The sequence below is a fragment of the Brienomyrus brachyistius genome, unplaced genomic scaffold, assembly GCF_023856365.1.
Source record: "Brienomyrus brachyistius isolate T26 unplaced genomic scaffold, BBRACH_0.4 scaffold205, whole genome shotgun sequence".
Classification (NCBI taxonomy): Eukaryota; Metazoa; Chordata; class Actinopteri; order Osteoglossiformes; family Mormyridae; genus Brienomyrus; species Brienomyrus brachyistius.
In genome coordinates, this window is record NW_026042480.1 from 16,930 (window position 1) to 35,459 (window position 18,530).

An 18,530-nucleotide genomic window follows, 5' to 3' on the forward strand; every position below is an offset into this window, starting at 1 on the left:
ATGGGATTAATAATTCTTCCTCCTGCCTACAGACTCCTGCCAGCTGACGCTGGACCCCAACACAGCAAACAGACGCCTGTCTCTGTCAGGGGGGAACAGGAAGGTGACAGAGGGGGCAGAGCGGCAGCCATATCCTGATCATCCAGAGAGATTTGACAGCCGCCCCCAAGTTCTGTGCAGAGAGAGTCTGACTGGCCGCTGTTACTGGGAGGCTGAGTGGGATGGATATGAAGCCTGGATAGGAGTGACTTATAAAGGGATCAGGAGGAAAGGAGGGAGGGACTGTCTCCTTGGATACAATGACAAGTCATGGATTCTGTGCTGTTATACTGACAGTTACTCTGTCTGGCACAATAATAAAGAGACTCTCATACCCATACGGCCCTCAGGCTCCCGCAGAGTAGGAGTGTATCTGGACTGGGGGGCTGGTGCTCTGTCCTTCTACAGAGTCTTCTCTGATGGACTGACCCCCCTGCACAGATTCACCTCCTCATTCACTCAGTCCCTCTATCCAGGGTTTTGGGTTTATAGTGACTCCTCAGTGTCACTGTGACATGTTGCTGGTTCTCCTGGCAAAAAGGTGAAATCTCTGCTTTTTAACCTTTATAATCCTTTTCACTCTGAAAGTGTGTCATCTTCGCCATTTCAGAACCTCTGCTAAAATCATCCTAGTATTTGCAGCGACCGTCCAGTGCAGCCATGTATTTTTTGACTTGGCCACTAGCAGACCTCATACAGCTAGTCAATCTCGCACTGACTTTTTTAACCAATATATTTAATAATTTAATTGAGCTGTTGGTGAAATTTAGCAAAATCATGGAACGGCTGAGGTGCCCCTGAGGAGAAGTTTGGGAACTGATGTGGTGTTCATCTAGCCATCCAACTAGATATCAGTAACTTTTTAGAACACAGAAGAAATTATTACTAGTTTTTATTGTGTTACTCTTAATTTGCACACGTTCTAATGTTAAATTGTATTTTTTGTTCTAAGCCAAAGTACACTTGCTACCCAGATAAACAGCTTTAAACATTTCTTTGGACTGCCTAAGACTTTTGCACAGTACTGTATGTTTGACAAAAATAAATGCCTGTGTTCAGTGAGCTGATTAAACACGAAAAATATAGTATTATACATTTTCTCTCTGGCTAGAATATAACTAAATGTAATCCTGATTGGGGGGGGGGGGCTTTCCCTCTCCCCTGTATATGTACATTTTATATATTTATGTGAAAAAATATTATGTGGTACCTTGGGCGGAGCTTAATTCTCCGCTTCTGACGTCATAAGAGGAAGTGGCTTATCCTTGATGCTGATTGGTCGAGGGTTTATGCCCATATATGGTATCAATACATGCTTATGCCACGTGTTGCAGATAGGGGGGTTTGGGAGATTAAACTTTAATAGAATAAAAATACATTACATGTATTTTATTAATGTGCTTTTTTAATTACGTTTTTAAGGTAAATAATAATAATAAAACATAGAACAGGATAATGGCAAGCTAGCGCATACACGTTCAGAGGGGGCGTCCGTCCGGCCCTGTGTTGTTAGTAAGCGCCGCGGCGTATTTTAAAAGAAAGCGCCCAAATGTTTTAAAAGAAGAAAGCACCAAGTGTGTTAAAGAAGAAAACCCTTAGTGTTATTTTAAAAGAAAAGCAGTGTGAATTTAAACAAACATGCCCGAAAGAAGCAGCAGAACAGCAAATTTAAACAAGCGAAAACAACAAACAAGCCCGTCGTTTTAAAAGAAGCGATCACTCATTACATTTAACCAACACGAAAGACTTTAGTTATATTTACCAGGTTTGAGAAAGCATGTAAGCGGCAAACTTTTAGAAGAAATAGGACGAAACGATCCTGGAGCTCCGACACATGCGACTGCCCTGTTTGAACAACGCGGGTCGGAATGGACGATCGCTAGTCCGGCGTTTGGCGCATGCGCACCCACGCCGACGCCCCTTTAAAAATGGCTACGCCGGCGGAGCGCCTGTTTTAGCAAATAAAACCCCTATAACCGTAATGATTTTAAGTAATGAAGCACATTTCTGTCAATGTGAATAATAAAGTAAAGCGCTCTGAGCATTTTCGATAGCAATAATCGCAGTATTTGCGAAGCGATGCTGGATGCGCTGAGCTCGCCGGGAAGGTCATGTGGTCCGCATTCCCTCCCCATGCACACGTGATCAGCTCAATCACACCGAAATTGTCGGTTTGCTGCCCTTCAGGGAAACAATCTAAAGGGTGTTACGGGAAAAGTAATCGATGCAAGAGCCAATGATGTTCTCCTGGTGCCTACCCGTGTTTATGTTATCGTTACTGACACAAACAATGATGAACGATAATAAGCATATTTGTGGCCACTGCCCCGTGTACAATCTGCCACTGAAGATCCACCGTGTGCTTCTCAATGGGGGGCTTGTACAGGGACCTCCAACATCCCTGCGGGGAAGATCCAGGCCTCAACAAACCTGACCACCTAGAATCTGCCAGTCCACTCAGTGCCCGAAAATGCAGCACTTTAACACAAACCTGGAACAGACCTTTCTCAGACAAATCTCTAAGAGCCACCTGCTGAGGAGACACGAAAGAGAGCAGCAAACCCACCTCCTCCCGATGACCCTCTACAGCAGGAGGGAAAAATGGGGACTACTGCCTCCTCCCAACTCAAGCACATTCTTAGTTGCCTCTGGTAGCGTGCAGGACAATGTCCTCCAAAGCTCTCTGAAGAAGTCTGGGGGAGGGGGAAACATTTCCGCATGTAGGGGGCCAGTGGCATTTCATTATTTACAGAAAATTCCATAGAGCCAATGTAGGAACCTGAGGTCAGTTTAACACAGGTCACTGTCCGTGGTGCTGAAACCTTTACTTGATGGGCTGGTCCTGAATGAATACAATGGTTGGCCAGCGTGCCTCACTATGCGTTTCCACTGACTGACACCTTCACATGTAATGTGATTGTTAACAATGAGGAACATTTTACAAGTTACTACAGGAAGCAATATTTACATGCCTGTAGCTTTCATTTCTCACCACAGAAAACCCAAAAAAAAAGAAATAAGAAATACATTCATGTTATATCCAATATATTACTTCATCATTTAAAATCACAAAACATATCTGACTGTTAATCTCTATGTTTTAATAATTTCAATAGCATTGCGTGATTTGCTTATTTTTTTCAAAAGCCACTGTGAAAGCGAAATTTAAAGAAGTTTGGTCCCCTTATAACAGCATTGGGTAAGAGAGCCGAGGGCTGCTGGGATTGTTCTCAATGTCTTGTTGGTGCCGTGTGGGTTGTGCTGCACAAACAGCTTCAAGTTATGAGATAACATGAGCAGATGCCATTACGTCATTAGTGCTACACAAGATATTGTCATGACCTGGCTCAAGGCCATAAGAAAAAGTGGACCAGTGTTAAATCACTGTGCCCTCAGACCTCTTCAGATTGCAAGCCCATTTAAATGGCACAGAGGTACACAATGGGTGGCCTGTATCTGCTTCACTTAATGTGCACCAAAGACCTCATATGAGGACCACAAGAGCCACCCCAGATTTACCCACCATCATGAGAAAGACTAAGATCAGCATGGATCAAATGGCCTATTTGCGTGTACAACCACCACCAGACCACTCTGACTGGCTTTGGGTTTTTGAGACAATATGAGAAGGACAGGTGCCCTTTTGCGTGGAATGTCTCCGATTCCTGTTATTCCTTCTTCCTCTTTTTGTTTTCTTCAAGTGCCAACAAGAGAAATTAATATGACAATAGCAAAGCATCTGTAATTGCAACAATTTTCTAGGAGAAGGGGTGTGTTTTTTGACACAAGTGCCAATATTTTTGGCCATGACTGTAATAGTTATTTGTGATTTGTAATAATTATTTAATTTTATCGATCCATCTACTTACCTACACTAAAAAATGTACTGTTGGATGTAATTAATTTTAAGACTAGTGGTTACATGAGAGAGAGATGCAATACCGCTTTCGTCAAAATGACAGGTCAGGTCAAAGGTCACGTTCAAAAGTTCAGTGGGCGGAGCTTATGTTGTAGTGGGTTGAGCTTGGTTGTGTAACTGACGCAATAGCATGTGGATTTAATTATTTATTTAAATATTTTTTTTTGTCTTCTTCCCCGGGGGTTGGTTGTGTAACTGTTGCAATGGTATTTGTATTTAATTATTTATTTATTATTTTAAATGATTGTGGCTTAGGGGGCATGGGTTGGTTGTGTTAGTGATGCAATGGTATTTGGATTTAATTATTTATTATTTTAAATGCTTATTTTAAATGTTTATTATTTTAAAATGATATTGAGGAGAGTGCTTATGAGTGTGTATTATTTTAAAAATGATATTGATGAGAGTGCTTATGAGCGTGTGTTATTTGAATAAGTTATTATTATTATTATTTTGTGGGGCGCGGGCGGGAGTGAGCGTGGCTGGGTTACCTGATGGAGCGCGAGCGTACGGTGTGCGGTAGCGTGGTAAGGTCCCCGGGCTTCGGAGAATCAGCAAAGGACTTATTCACATACTGGTGCGGTAGCGCGGAAAGGTCCGCACGGCTTTGGATAATCCTCGGAGAGAGCGATGCGGGAGAGCTGAGAGGCGTGCTGCTGCGCGAGTCTGAGAGAAACTGTGAGAGACTGTGGGATAAAATGGTAAAGTTGGAGCAAAGAATGAGAGGAGGAGGTGCAGGGTCTATCGTCCAATAAAAACGCTCGGCGCTAGTTTTGACCGTGTGTTTTTTCCCTCACGCGAGCGTTTGTATCACATCGGCGTATGGCGCCAATTTGTAAAGGTCATAAGTCGAGACATACATCGAGTCTGTCAATTTGTCTGCCAGTAAATTCTGCAGGGCCGTGCCACCTGGCCATCGAGGCGCCCCCCTACCCGGCCACGCGGGCCATACATCGAGTCTGACACTTTTGCCCTCCAGTAAATTCTGTTTAAAGTTTTGTTTTCACATACGTCCCAAATTACAGATAATTTTCTTACACAGGCACGAGTAGCATCATCAAGGCCGTACCACCTGGTCATACATCAAGTCTGACAATTTGCCCGCCAGTAAATTCTGTTTATAGTTTTGTTTGTCATACATGACCGTGCAGATATGGGGTGACAGAGACAATTAAATTGTATTACGTCGAGCGGGGGGCCTTTTCCTCCTCCTAGAGGCATCATCTTCATCCGTACCACGCCCCCACGAGCAGGCCGTGTAGAATATAGGGAGCTTCGCGCTGCAGGGCCAACTCTATCTTTTCAAAAAATACAGACATGTCTGGGACTTCCGAAATGAAAGATTCAACCTCACCTTCTAAGACTCAACAGGAGCAGGAGGCCATTATGCAGCCTCCGGGGGCTCCCAGGAAGATTCATACGGCACGTAGACGGGTACCTATGATGCGACCGTCGGAAGACCCGAGGGCTATCTGGGAGCTGCCCAACGGGAATAAACTGGTCTGCCTCTTTGACAACGTTGCGGAGGAACTGCGCGTCTTTCAGGTCACCGGAGACGGCCCAGACCCCCCGAAAGACGACCCGTATCTGGTGACTTTTTCCGAAACGGAATGGGGAAACTTGAAGACTGTCGTTACCCCGATGATGGAGGAGAGCACCGACCCCGACCTTGAGGTCGAGACTGGAAGAATGGAGATGCACTATAGAGATGCTCGTAAACAGCGTACCACCATTATGAAGTGGGACGTGACCGGGGAGCTGGACAAGAGAATGGTGAATATATGGCAGTGGCCTAAATGCGACTGTTTTGGCCTGAGAATACCGTTAGTGATTTGGATGCAGATGATTCAAGAAAAGTCTGGTTACTACCAAGCGATGTTTAAGGAGAGTCGGGGAGATGACAAAACCTACGCCGTAAGGACCCCCCTCACCCCCTCACCCACCGTCGCTATATAAAGTGGACTCTGTTACAACCCCTTTTCACAAACATCATGGCAGCAGCAGCAGCAGCAGCAAATTATAGCGACGGTGAAAGCGGGGACAATGAGGCTCCAGCAGCAACCCTGACCTCTGATCCCGGGGAGCTCCTTCCAACCCCCCCATCATCACCGGCCTCTGATCCTGGAGAGGACCCTCCGACGCCTGAGATCTGCACGCTTCTCTCCAGACCGGCTCTCTGCCGTGGGATGTTGGCTTGTATTAAGGCTATGATAGTGGGCCTTTTGCATCAGGAAGCATCAAGAGAGAAACTGCTACGGTTGTGAAGTGGATCACCCCAGTCAGAGACAACACCCTTGTCTGTTTCCTCCAGGCAGAAATTACTTTTACATACACTTTGACTCTGTGTTGCGTGACCTCTGGACCGATCGGCTGACACCCGCCTTGACCCACGTTCTATCGACCCTGGGCATCCGAGCGGCCGCCGGCAGGTTGGAGGGGGCCGTGGAAGCTATCCTGTACGATCTGCGTGAGGCCCGCAACGGCATGGTGGAAATCACTCGACTGGAACAAGATCTGTTTGAACAGAACCCAGCGTTTAAGCAGATCCTGGAAGAAGAATTTCTGACTCGTTGGGAGGCCCGAGACTAAAACAAAAAGCATCTTGTGATGGGGAACGGTATCAGCAGACCCTTACGGCGGTTTATGTTAAATGTTTTTTTAGAAAAAGTTAGTCCACTATTGTTGCGTGCTATTGATAAAAGTGATTGTCGGGATGATTATGCTTGTTGCTGCTTTCATAGAGTGTTATTTGAGATTTCTCAAGTCGGAGAAAATTATCAGCGGGGGATGGATTTACTTACTCAACTGATGTCAGAGGGTGAAAGACATTCCCCCGAAAGTCTCATACGCGCTTGTCTATCTTGTATTCCTGACAATGAATTTGACTGTAATCACATTTTTGTATTTTACGCTTTAATAGTAGATGTAGTCACCTCTAAATTTCATGATAAGCAGCCTATCGATGTTAATCAGATGCTTTCTACTCTACATACATGTATCGTTGAAAAAGCCACTATATCCACTTTACTGCATGTGACATCGCTAATCTACCTCAACAACTGTCACGGCTGTAACTAAATGTATACCTGCATTTTGAAAATGTAACCTTCACAAATTGTATACCAGCTTTTTTAAAATATATCTTTCACTAATTGCAAAAATAAAAAAAAATTAAAACTTGAATACCGTTGTAATAGTCTTTGTAAAATAACGGGTAAAAATGCTGAGCAGGTTGGCCGAGTGGTTAAGGCGTTGGACTTAAGATCCAATGGACGTATGTCCGCGTGGGTTCGATCCCCACCCCAGCTAAACTCTTTTGTAAAATAATAATAATTAAAAAACAAACTACACAATATGGGTTAAATGTAGAAAAAACACACAAAATTTCACTGATGTTCACTCAGTCTCTTAACAACCCCCATCCACAGTCAGCTATAAAACGCCGCACCCCGCTCTCCCCCCACTCAGTGTGTGAAAAGCATGTCTGTTGCCAAGACTACAGCTCGCGTCTTGAGCAGTTCGTACTATGACCCCAGCCAACCGGGGTCATACGGAGGTGTCTCCAGACTGCAGAGAGCCGTGCAGCAAGATACGGGGAAAAAAGTGGCTGCTGATGACATCAGAGACTGGCTGTCTATGCAAGACAGTTATACTTTACATAAACCGGTTAAAAAGAATTTCCCCAGGAACAGAGTGTTTGTTCCGAGAGCCATGTATCAGTGGCAGGCCGATTTATGCGACATGCAAGGGCTGGCCAAATACAACGAGGGGTTAAAATACCTCCTTACGGTGATTGATGTTTTTTCTAAAAAAGCCTACGCGCGTGCTATAAGAAACAAGACTGGGGAAGCTGTAAAGGAGGCCTTTGATTCTATTTTAACCGAGGGGGGCGTCCCCCTCAAGCTACAGACGGATGCCGGTAAGGAGTTTTTAAATGGGACTTTTCAGAAACTTTTAAAAACTCATAAAATCACCCATTTCACTACGGCTAGTGAACTTAAAGCTTCCATCGTAGAGAGATTTAATCGAACGTTAAAAGAGAGGATGTACAGGTACTTTACGGCTAAAAACACCCGGCGATATGTGGACGTGTTGGACGATCTAATAAAGGGGTACAACCAGTCATTTCACAGCGCTATTAAAATGAAACCTGCCGAGGTCAGGCCCGATAATGCTCATCTAGTATTTGATAATCTATACGGTCCCCTGAAGAAAAAAAGCACACGGCCACGTTTTAAGTTTAACATAGGGGACACTGTGAGAGTCTCCAAGCACAGTCAGATATTTGACAAAAAGTACGAGCAGACATTTACGGACGAGTACTTTGTCATATGCGAACGTGTACCCAGATCCCCACCGGTATATAAATTGAGGGACGTGAGCGGTGAAATACTCGAGGGAACATTTTATGAAGCGGAGCTGCAGAAAGTCAAAATATCTCCGAGACGCGCGTTCAAGGTCGAGAAGGTTATAGGCTCAAAGACCGACAGAAAGGGGAAAAAGTGGATTTTAGTACATTGGCAGGGTTGGCCCTCGAGGTTCGATTCGTGGATACCGCGGTCGGACTTGATACAGGTTTAATTTTTTAAAAAAGAGAAAAAAAAGAAAAAAAAAGAAAATGGACGCCCGCCCCTCTTTTTACCTCACGCTACCGTCAAACTCTTGTCTCTCCATCTTCCCCGATAACCAGAGTTCGGATTACACCGTGATGCTCTCGCGACCTATAGAGCTACGGGGGCCTTACGAAGTAGCTCTGGCTGAAATCATGTATTGTTACACGTGGCGAAATGTTACACACCCGGATAATACTTTTGAATTGCGGGATACGGAGGCGGAGGCAAAGAGAGAGGCCGATCCTTTAGTGGACCTACCTTACCTTTTTCCTCGGAAAATTAAAGTGGGCTATTATGAATCTCTGAAACAGATTGTGACAGAAATCAACGCTACGTTAAAAAAATTAGGTACCGAAGTTTCCTTCTCATACAGCGAGATTACACGAAGGGTTAATATGACGGGAAACCATAAATACAAGATCCAATTTAAACCTACTCTGGCCTACATGCTGGGCTTTGAGCCGGGTCAGTGGTATAACCTAGGAGGAGGTAGCGGGTCGACCTCACCCTACCCGGGCGACATTCACGCGGGATTCTACAATATGTACGTCTACTGTAACATCGTGGAACCGCAGCACGTGGGGGAATTTGTAGTCCCGCTCCTCAGAACCGTTAAAATAGACGGTGCGTTCGGCGACGTAGTCACTTTGCCGTTCCACAAGCTGCAGTACGTACCGGTGAACAAGCAGAGCCTACAGAATTTGCATATCGAGATAAAGAACGATCAGAATACTCTGATTAATTTCTCCTACGGAAAAACGATCGTCAAGCTACACTTTCGCCCCGTTTAAAAAAAAAAGAAAACAATGGCTTACCACAATCCACAGAGATTTATTACGTATTACACCAGTCAGGCGGGACATGGGCTCCCCGGTTTTGCGGGGAGCCCCGTGATGTACGGGCGTGGGTTGGGGTCCATGCTCAGTAGGGCTTTTAGATTTGTTTTACCCTTTCTTAAGCGTGGGGTCGACATAGCGAAACCTCATTTGAAATCGGCGGTCAAAGGAATAGGTTCGGATCTCGCCAGCTCTGTAGTCAGCGGCCGTTTTACAAACACAGCTGACCCCAAGCAGGAAGGGTCGGGTCTGCTATTCCTGTCTCGGAGGAGGAGGGGGAGTAGAACGAGAGCCCTTCAGGAAAGTCGTAAAAAAAAAAAAAACCTGGCAGAGTCGTCAGGATTCCCAAGTCTCGACCAGCTAAGAGAAACAAGAAACCCCCCGGGGACATATTTTAAGAGAGAGAAAACGCAGCGTAAACAAGAATGGCTCTAGCTCACCGGCTCTCGGCTGAATGTACCAAATCTGAATTGGACCTGTTTGCGGCCCCTATGACGCAATTATCCATAGATCAGACCAATTATGTAGAAATCAACCCATTAAATTCCATTACCGATCAGGATGTTTTGGATTTCCTAATACCGGGGTCGGGCAATTTCTATGTGGACCTCAACTCTACACTGCTATATCTAAGGCTCAAGATCGTTAGGGCCGATGGAGCCCCCCTGCTTGACGCCGACCCCTGCGGTATTATACAGTACCCGCTAAACGGCATATTCTCCCAGCTGGATGTGAGTCTGAACGACGTCCTGATCAGTTCTTCGTCGGCCACGCACCCCTATAGGTCAGTCATAGAGACCCTGCTCAATTTTTCTACGGATACGCTAGAGAGTCAGTTTTCGGCAGGGCTCTGGTACAAAGACGTCGGGGGCGACTTGGATAGCGTGGACGTCTCAGCGCAGGGCCCCAACGTGGGGTTACAGAAGCGAGCCGCCTTCTGTAGAAACTCTCAGGAGTTTTCTCTGATGGGTCCTATACACGCCGATATTTTTTTCAGCGAACGAATGCTGTTAAACAACGTGGATATACGCTTAAAGTTTGTAAAGGCTAAAAGCGACTTTAGTCTCATGTGTAGAAATGACACCGATTACGAGCTGAAAATACTGAGGGCCAGCCTGTTTGTGAAAAAAGTGGAGGTCTCCCCGGCGGTGTCACTGGGTCACTCGGCCGCTCTCATGAAAGCAAACGCCCTGTACCCTATAAGCAGGGTAGTCGTTAAAAATTATACGCTGCCCGCACAATCGCGGGTTTGCCCGCAGGACAACCTCTTCCTGGGCAACTTACCGCGCTACATCGTTTTGGGGATCGTGGACCACGCCGCGTTCGTGGGCACGCGAAACAGAAAGCCGTTCAGGTTTCAGCATTGTGACCTGGAATTTCTGAGCCTCTCAGTCAACGGGCGACACATACCCAGCAAACCGTTCCAGCCCGATTTTAGAGCGAGGCAGTCGGTCAGAGAGTTTTACAACCTTTTCCTGGCTACAAACAGGCATTTAAAGGATTCGCCCTTATGCATCAACCGCGAGGATTTTGAAAACGGATACTCGCTATTTGCTCTCAATCTCTCCCGAGACGACGAGCTGGACGGCGGTGCCCTGTCACCCGCCATCAGCGGCACGTGCCGTCTGGATTTAAGGTTCAGAGCCCCACTACCTCGAACCATGAGTCTCATCGTCTACGCCTGCTTCGACAGCGTGATTGAAATAAACGCCAAGAGACAGGTTTTGGTGGACTTTTAATCATCATCATCATCATGAACACTCACCAGCTGGAATGCGTTTTACGGCCCCTGCTGGGGGATGCTTTTGGAGGCGTGTGGCCTAGCGATTTATTACCCACCCGCATAGAGACCAGGCCCGCTTTTCTGGTCGCAAACACGCATGACCAGAATAGAGAGGGTGAACACTGGATCGGGATAATTTTGGAGCCCCAAGAGGGTAAAGCCTCCTTCTTTGATTCTTACGGTTATCCCCCCGATTCCCCTTACTACCCAAAGAGTTGGGGAGGCACGCTACCGAAATAAGGTATAATACGCGTCAAGTTCAACATGACTTTTCTTCCACGTGCGGGGCCCACGTCGCCTTTTTCCTCTACCGGCGCTTCAAGGGACTTTCATTTCAAGAGACTATGATGTTGTACTCTGACGACTTGAGGAAAAACGACGCTCTAGTATCCGAGTTTATCAAGAAATATCACAAGTGTATTAGCCGTGTTAATGCCGATAAACTTTCAAAGCCGCAAAATGTATGTTCGTTAAAACTATTTAAAGATTGTTATGCTTGTTAGATTCATGTTGGGGAAAAAATAAAAACGTGACACCCTTTATTCAATAAATTTTACATTTTATTAACCGACGCGTTACAGGCGTTTTAATTCTTTTTCACACACGTATATAAAACACTTAATCGTTGTAATCTATCCACGGAGCATAAGGAGTACCCTTTAAAGGCCATAAACGATATTCTGGGGAGGAATCGCGCGCTGTGTGAGGGGTTCCCTCAAGCGGTGGTGGTGAGTCGTCAACAATACGTTTTCTACGTCTCCCGAGGTTCTGTTTCACAGGAGGGGAGGAGGGAGGCGGGGGATCCCTTCCGCCGTAATCTTTAAGATGACTTAGGGCTTTCCTGGCTTGGATGTTACCCACGCTCGTGAGGGGGATGTTTAATTCTGATATCACGTTTAAAAAGGGTTCCCAGCCTTTAGGATATCCGCCGGCGTGGGATTTAGGCTGCGATAAAGTTTTCATCAAATCTAAAATATGGGAACCTTTAATGGGTCTATCTCTGATGATGAGTTCACCCGACTGGGTCCAACGTACCAATTAGCACCGATTCAGGCATCCCGATGAACAAATATGAAATTCATTTAAACTGTGGTACCTTAAATCCGTCAAGTTACCCCGATAAGCCAGTAACCCTGATTCGTAGTACAGGCCACTGATCGGTGTAAACGTATTGTTTAAACGGCGCTGTTGCATTACCAGGGTGAGACGTTGACTTGTTGGTTAGCTATAAAAACAGACGTTAGTGCAACTCCACGTTAATGGTGCGGTCATCATGGCTTATAAATGCTTATTATCGTTCATCATTGTTTGTGTCAGTAACGATAACATAAACACGGGTAGGCACCAGGAGAACATCATTGGCTCTTGCATCGATTACTTTTCCCGTAACACCCTTTAGATTGTTTCCCTGAAGGGCAGCAAACCGACAATTTCGGTGTGATTGAGCTGATCACGTGTGCATGGGGAGGGAATGCGGACCACATGACCTTCCCGGCGAGCTCAGCGCATCCAGCATCGCTTCGCAAATACTGCGATTATTGCTATCGAAAATGCTCAGAGCGCTTTACTTTATTATTCACATTGACAGAAATGTGCTTCATTACTTAAAATCATTACGGTTATAGGGGTTTTATTTGCTAAAACAGGCGCTCCGCCGGCGTAGCCATTTTTAAAGGGGCGTCGGCGTGGGTGCGCATGCGCCAAACGCCGGACTAGCGATCGTCCATTCCGACCCGCGTTGTTCAAACAGGGCAGTCGCATGTGTCGGAGCTCCAGGATCGTTTCGTCCTATTTCTTCTAAAAGTTTGCCGCTTACATGCTTTCTCAAACCTGGTAAATATAACTAAAGTCTTTCGTGTTGGTTAAATGTAATGAGTGATCGCTTCTTTTAAAACGACGGGCTTGTTTGTTGTTTTCGCTTGTTTAAATTTGCTGTTCTGCTGCTTCTTTCGGGCATGTTTGTTTAAATTCACACTGCTTTTCTTTTAAAATAACACTAAGGGTTTTCTTCTTTAACACACTTGGTGCTTTCTTCTTTTAAAACATTTGGGCGCTTTCTTTTAAAATACGCCGCGGCGCTTACTAACAACACAGGGCCGGACGGACGCCCCCTCTGAACGTGTATGCGCTAGCTTGCCATTATCCTGTTCTATGTTTTATTATTATTATTTACCTTAAAAACGTAATTAAAAAAGCACATTAATAAAATACATGTAATGTATTTTTATTCTATTAAAGTTTAATCTCCCAAACCCCCCTATCTGCAACACGTGGCATAAGCATGTATTGATACCATATATGGGCATAAACCCTCGACCAATCAGCATCAAGGATAAGCCACTTCCTCTTATGACGTCAGAAGCGGAGAATTAAGCTCCGCCCAAGGTACCACATAATATTTTTTCACATAAATATATAAAATGTACATATACAGGGGAGAGGGAAAGCCCCCCCCCCAATCAGGATTACATTTAGTTATATTCTAGCCAGAGAGAAAATGTATAATACTATATTTTTCGTGTTTAATCAGCTCACTGAACACAGGCATTTATTTTTGTCAAACATACAGTACTGTGCAAAAGTCTTAGGCAGTCCAAAGAAATGTTTAAAGCTGTTTATCTGGGTAGCAAGTGTACTTTGGCTTAGAACAAAAAATACAATTTAACATTAGAACGTGTGCAAATTAAGAGTAACACAATAAAAACTAGTAATAATTTCTTCTGTGTTCTAAAAAGTTACTGATATCTAGTTGGATGGCTAGATGAACACCACATCAGTTCCCAAACTTCTCCTCAGGGGCACCTCAGCCGTTCCATGATTTTGCTAAATTTCACCAACAGCTCAATTAAATTATTAAATATATTGGTTAAAAAAGTCAGTGCGAGATTGACTAGCTGTATGAGGTCTGCTAGTGGCCAAGTCAAAAAATACATGGCTGCACTGGACGGTCGCTGCAAATACTAGGATGATTTTAGCAGAGGTTCTGAAATGGCGAAGATGACACACTTTCAGAGTGAAAAGGATTATAAAGGTTAAAAAGCAGAGATTTCACCTTTTTGCCAGGAGAACCAGCAACATGTCACAGTGACACTGAGGAGTCACTATAAACCCAAAACCCTGGATAGAGGGACTGAGTGAATGAGGAGGTGAATCTGTGCAGGGGGGTCAGTCCATCAGAGAAGACTCTGTAGAAGGACAGAGCACCAGCCCCCCAGTCCAGATACACTCCTACTCTGCGGGAGCCTGAGGGCCGTATGGGTATGAGAGTCTCTTTATTATTGTGCCAGACAGAGTAACTGTCAGTATAACAGCACAGAATCCATGACTTGTCATTGTATCCAAGGAGACAGTCCCTCCCTCCTTTCCTCCTGATCCCTTTATAAGTCACTCCTATCCAGGCTTCATATCCATCCCACTCAGCCTCCCAGTAACAGCGGCCAGTCAGACTCTCTCTGCACAGAACTTGGGGGCGGCTGTCAAATCTCTCTGGATGATCAGGATATGGCTGCCGCTCTGCCCCCTCTGTCACCTTCCTGTTCCCCCCTGACAGAGACAGGCGTCTGTTTGCTGTGTTGGGGTCCAGTCTGTAGGCAGGAGGAAGAATTATTAATCCCATCAGGCCGCCTGTTTCTGTACGATATAAAAACAGCACAGCTTCCCCTAACGAAGCGGGAACTGAAGCTTATGAAACAGCTCAGGAAATGTCGGAGGGAAGCGAGCTAAACTAACAGCTTAATTAGTGAAATTACGGGGAAGTAAAATTACAAAGCAGCGATATTCATCAGACATATTCATCACAAGCATATTTACCACAAAACGGCACCAGAGATCAATACTAAAGTCAGTGTCTTTCCTTCTAACTGCTAATTCCGGCGCGTGCGGCATGAAAATGGCCATCAATAACAGAATATTTAAGTAATATTATTACATATTTAAAGTGACATTTAATAAAAGTTTGGACCTGGATTCTGATACAAAAGCTGTTTCCGGCGCCGGAGTTGCGCTCCATGAGGATTCAGTATTTACAGCGATTGCTAAAGATGGTCTTTAGTCACAGCAAAGCCGGTCTGAATGCATTTCAAATGCATCGGCTTATTTCCATGAAGCATATGTCATACTGTATCTACTGATCCGGGAGAAACGCTGCAGTGTGGAGCGGAATAGGTGCCGCGCAAAGCCGGCAAACTAATGATAATACCGTCTACAAACCATCAAAAAAAGCGGATTAAACTACACAGTGAGACGTGCATCATGAAAAACAGAAAGGTTCTCATTACCTCATTAAACAGAAAAATATTGCTCAGAAAAACGGGATTATTATTTTATTAATTCGAAAAAACAGACTTGATTTTTTTCCCAGATGAATGCAATACGCTTCCATAGCGAACCGCTTACCACGCGCGTGACTCTAGATACGGCGCCGCTACCGCGAGGCGTGAGCCCCGCATCTCGCGCACGCGGCCGCTCTAATCTGTTAACATGGGCGCCGAAATGAAATTTGATATTTTCCGCCGCACATGATGCACATCCAGTGTGTCCTGGGCGCTAATTTCTTTTAGCACCGTGGATCAGGAGAACTTTTTAATATTCATGAGTGAAGCCCTACACGATTGGCTGGCTGATTAATATTTATGAGAGGGGCACTACCTCATTGGCCAGTTAACATCGACTTGTGCTGCCTGTTTCTTCTACCTAAAGCAGGGGTGTCCAAATCCAGTCCTGGGGGGCCGGTGCCCTGTGTAGCTCAGCTCTTTCCCTGTTCCACCATAAATAATTCAGCTCAAGAGCTGTGTGGTTATTAGCACAAGGAGATGAATCAGGTGTGTTAAATGAGGGGAAACCCAAAAATGTGCAGGACTCTGGCCCTCCAGGACTGGATTTGGGCTCCCCTGGTTTAAGGCATTCAGTGACCAATCAGTAATATTCTCTCATGAATATTAATGAGTGTTACAGAACCACCCTGTAAAAATGCAAATTCACATTTCGCACATTTGCACGGAAAAGATGGCGGCAGGTGCAGTATTTATCAGAACAGTTTTGGTCACGTTGGAAAAAGGAGTATCTGTCTAACATCGCAACAAGACAGAAATGGCACTCTCCAAGGAGAAACTTGAAGGTTGGAGATGTTGTGATGGAGAAAATGGATGACTTGCCACGCAATGAATGGAGATTAGCACGTGTAATGGACACAACAACTGACAAAGATGGACTTGTAAGAAAGGTAAAGCTTCGTTTTGGAGAAAGGAAGATGGACAAAGGACAATGTTACAGTAAACCTTCTGTAGTGGAACGCCCAGTGCAGAAACTGGTTTTGCTATTGGAGACTGTTTAATTACATTCTGAAGTTTAAGGTTTATTCTGTCATGTAAACTGTGTTTTCATACAATGTAATGTTTACAGGTCAACGGTTACAGGTCATTTCTTCATTAGGAAATCATTATCACTCCGTTTGGTTCCCATTTGAGCTCTAATGATTTGGTGGGAGTTTAAATGACCGTATTAATATTTCGTTTATTCCATTTATTAGTTACAAATGTTATTCCTTGTTTAACTGTATAAGACGAGTGATGCCTTTTATTGTGAAAGAACGGCTTTTATTTTGAAGGAACATAGAACAACAAGCTGCCGTAAACCAGTGTTGCAAACCGCACAGTAGCGGGAAAACTTCATGGAAGTCGAAGCAAGGTGTGTTCCGTGAAAAAGGAATAGTTATATTACGATTCTTTTTTGGTTAATTTCTTAAATACCAGTGATGGTTTTAGCTCCTGGTTGATGAGGAACAAGGTGGGTTTTGAAGGTTGATTTGTAAATGTATATATGTTTAATATTTCTGTTGTAAGGTGTTTTGCCGAGTAAAATGGACTACGTTTTTGCTCACTACAAGGTGCTAAAGAGCACGGATAAATTAAGCGTGTTAAAGGGTTATAATTTACAAGCTGCTTTGTTTTATTTGTCATGTAAGGTCACGGACAATTTGATAATGATTTACTTTAGTTTATTTCGTGATTCAAAGGTGTTTAAAAGCAAGTGTGACGGTGCGTCACGACGTAACGTGGCTGCGTATAGCAGGGCAGTGGAGTTGGCGGGAGAGAGAGGGGGAAAGGAGGTTTTTTTTTGGTTCGTTCGGGTGATGTAGAGTAAGTAGGGAGAATTCCTTAATGTAGTCACACAGGACCAGATTAGTCTGAAGGCAGGTTCGAGCCACGTTGGTGCTCCGGAGAAGGGAAATTGCTGTGTGTTACCAGAACGACAGAGGAGAGCTGCTCCCGGTGCCGCGCAGTGGGAACCGGAGCTTGGAGGAATCGCGGTAGCTTCCCTGCTATACAGAGACGACTCATCAGCTCCAGTACCAAGGACGACGCAGGTGATATTTAATAAAGTTTATTTCGGCGAATGTACATCAGGGTGATCAGCAACTTGGCCAAGAAGTAGAAGACTTCTGCTAACGTGACGGACACTAAGCGGAGTTTTAAAAGATCGCTGCTGCACACCCCATTTTCTGCGCACGCTACCACCTGGCAGGGCAGGCCCGCTATGTTCTAACTGCATGCCCGGATGCCTGATTTCTCTGGCGGTCATTTTTGGAAGTAAATGTACTGAACAGACTTTCGCATGGGAGTGTTGATGTTATCGGACGGATTATTACAATGTGCCGGTGGTATAAAGTGCTAAATGAATAAGGTTCATTTCTGTTATGAGGTTGTTGTGCATGTTTAATATGAATGTGTCCTGTTGTAAGGTTACTACGAACGTGTTATATGAAGGGTAAAAAATATCCCGTCGGAGGTAAACGGGAGTTCTTGCTTGAAGCCTCCACCGTTAGACACTGAGCGCTCAGTAGGGTGACTGGGGCTGGGGTTTCATTAATAGAGGGGAGTCAGGTGGTTGGTGAAACTCAATTTGGTAATTGCAGTCCTTTGTTTTATGTGAGCTTTGGTTCTTTCCATCTAATAATTTAGTAATCTTACAGAGAATAAACTGCCTATGTGTTCAATTTACCCTATCCTGGTGTACAGTGGTTACCCTGCTTCTATTATTTAGGCTCTCTCCGGAGTAGGGGCGTCTCACCTGCTACTGCTGGGTACTTCGGTCGGGGGGTGGGGGTACGGTGTGGGTACTTAAACATCACACAACCCAACAGTACTACACTCCAGGTTGGCACCGTGACGCTGATAGGGAAGTGCTGGAGCCTTAGCCGATCTGCTCACGTAGTGCATGTAGCAGACTAGGGAGGCGATTGGTGAGGGTACAGGGACCTACATCCTGCTGTACCTTCTCCGTTTGGAGGATTGGGCAGCCTAGACCTCTACTACGCAGGCTGTGAGATGCCGACTTCTGGT

At 45.0% G+C, this 18,530-nt stretch overlaps 1 non-coding gene across 1 annotated transcript; it reads left to right on the plus strand.

The window, feature by feature from the left end:
- The first annotated feature begins 7,184 nt into the window (after window positions 1-7,184).
- trnal-uaa (transfer RNA leucine (anticodon UAA)) lies at window positions 7,185-7,267 on the plus strand. The gene has a single exon. It is a non-coding gene; the product is annotated as a tRNA-Leu (tRNA).
- Window positions 7,268-18,530: the final 11,263 nt, after the last annotated feature.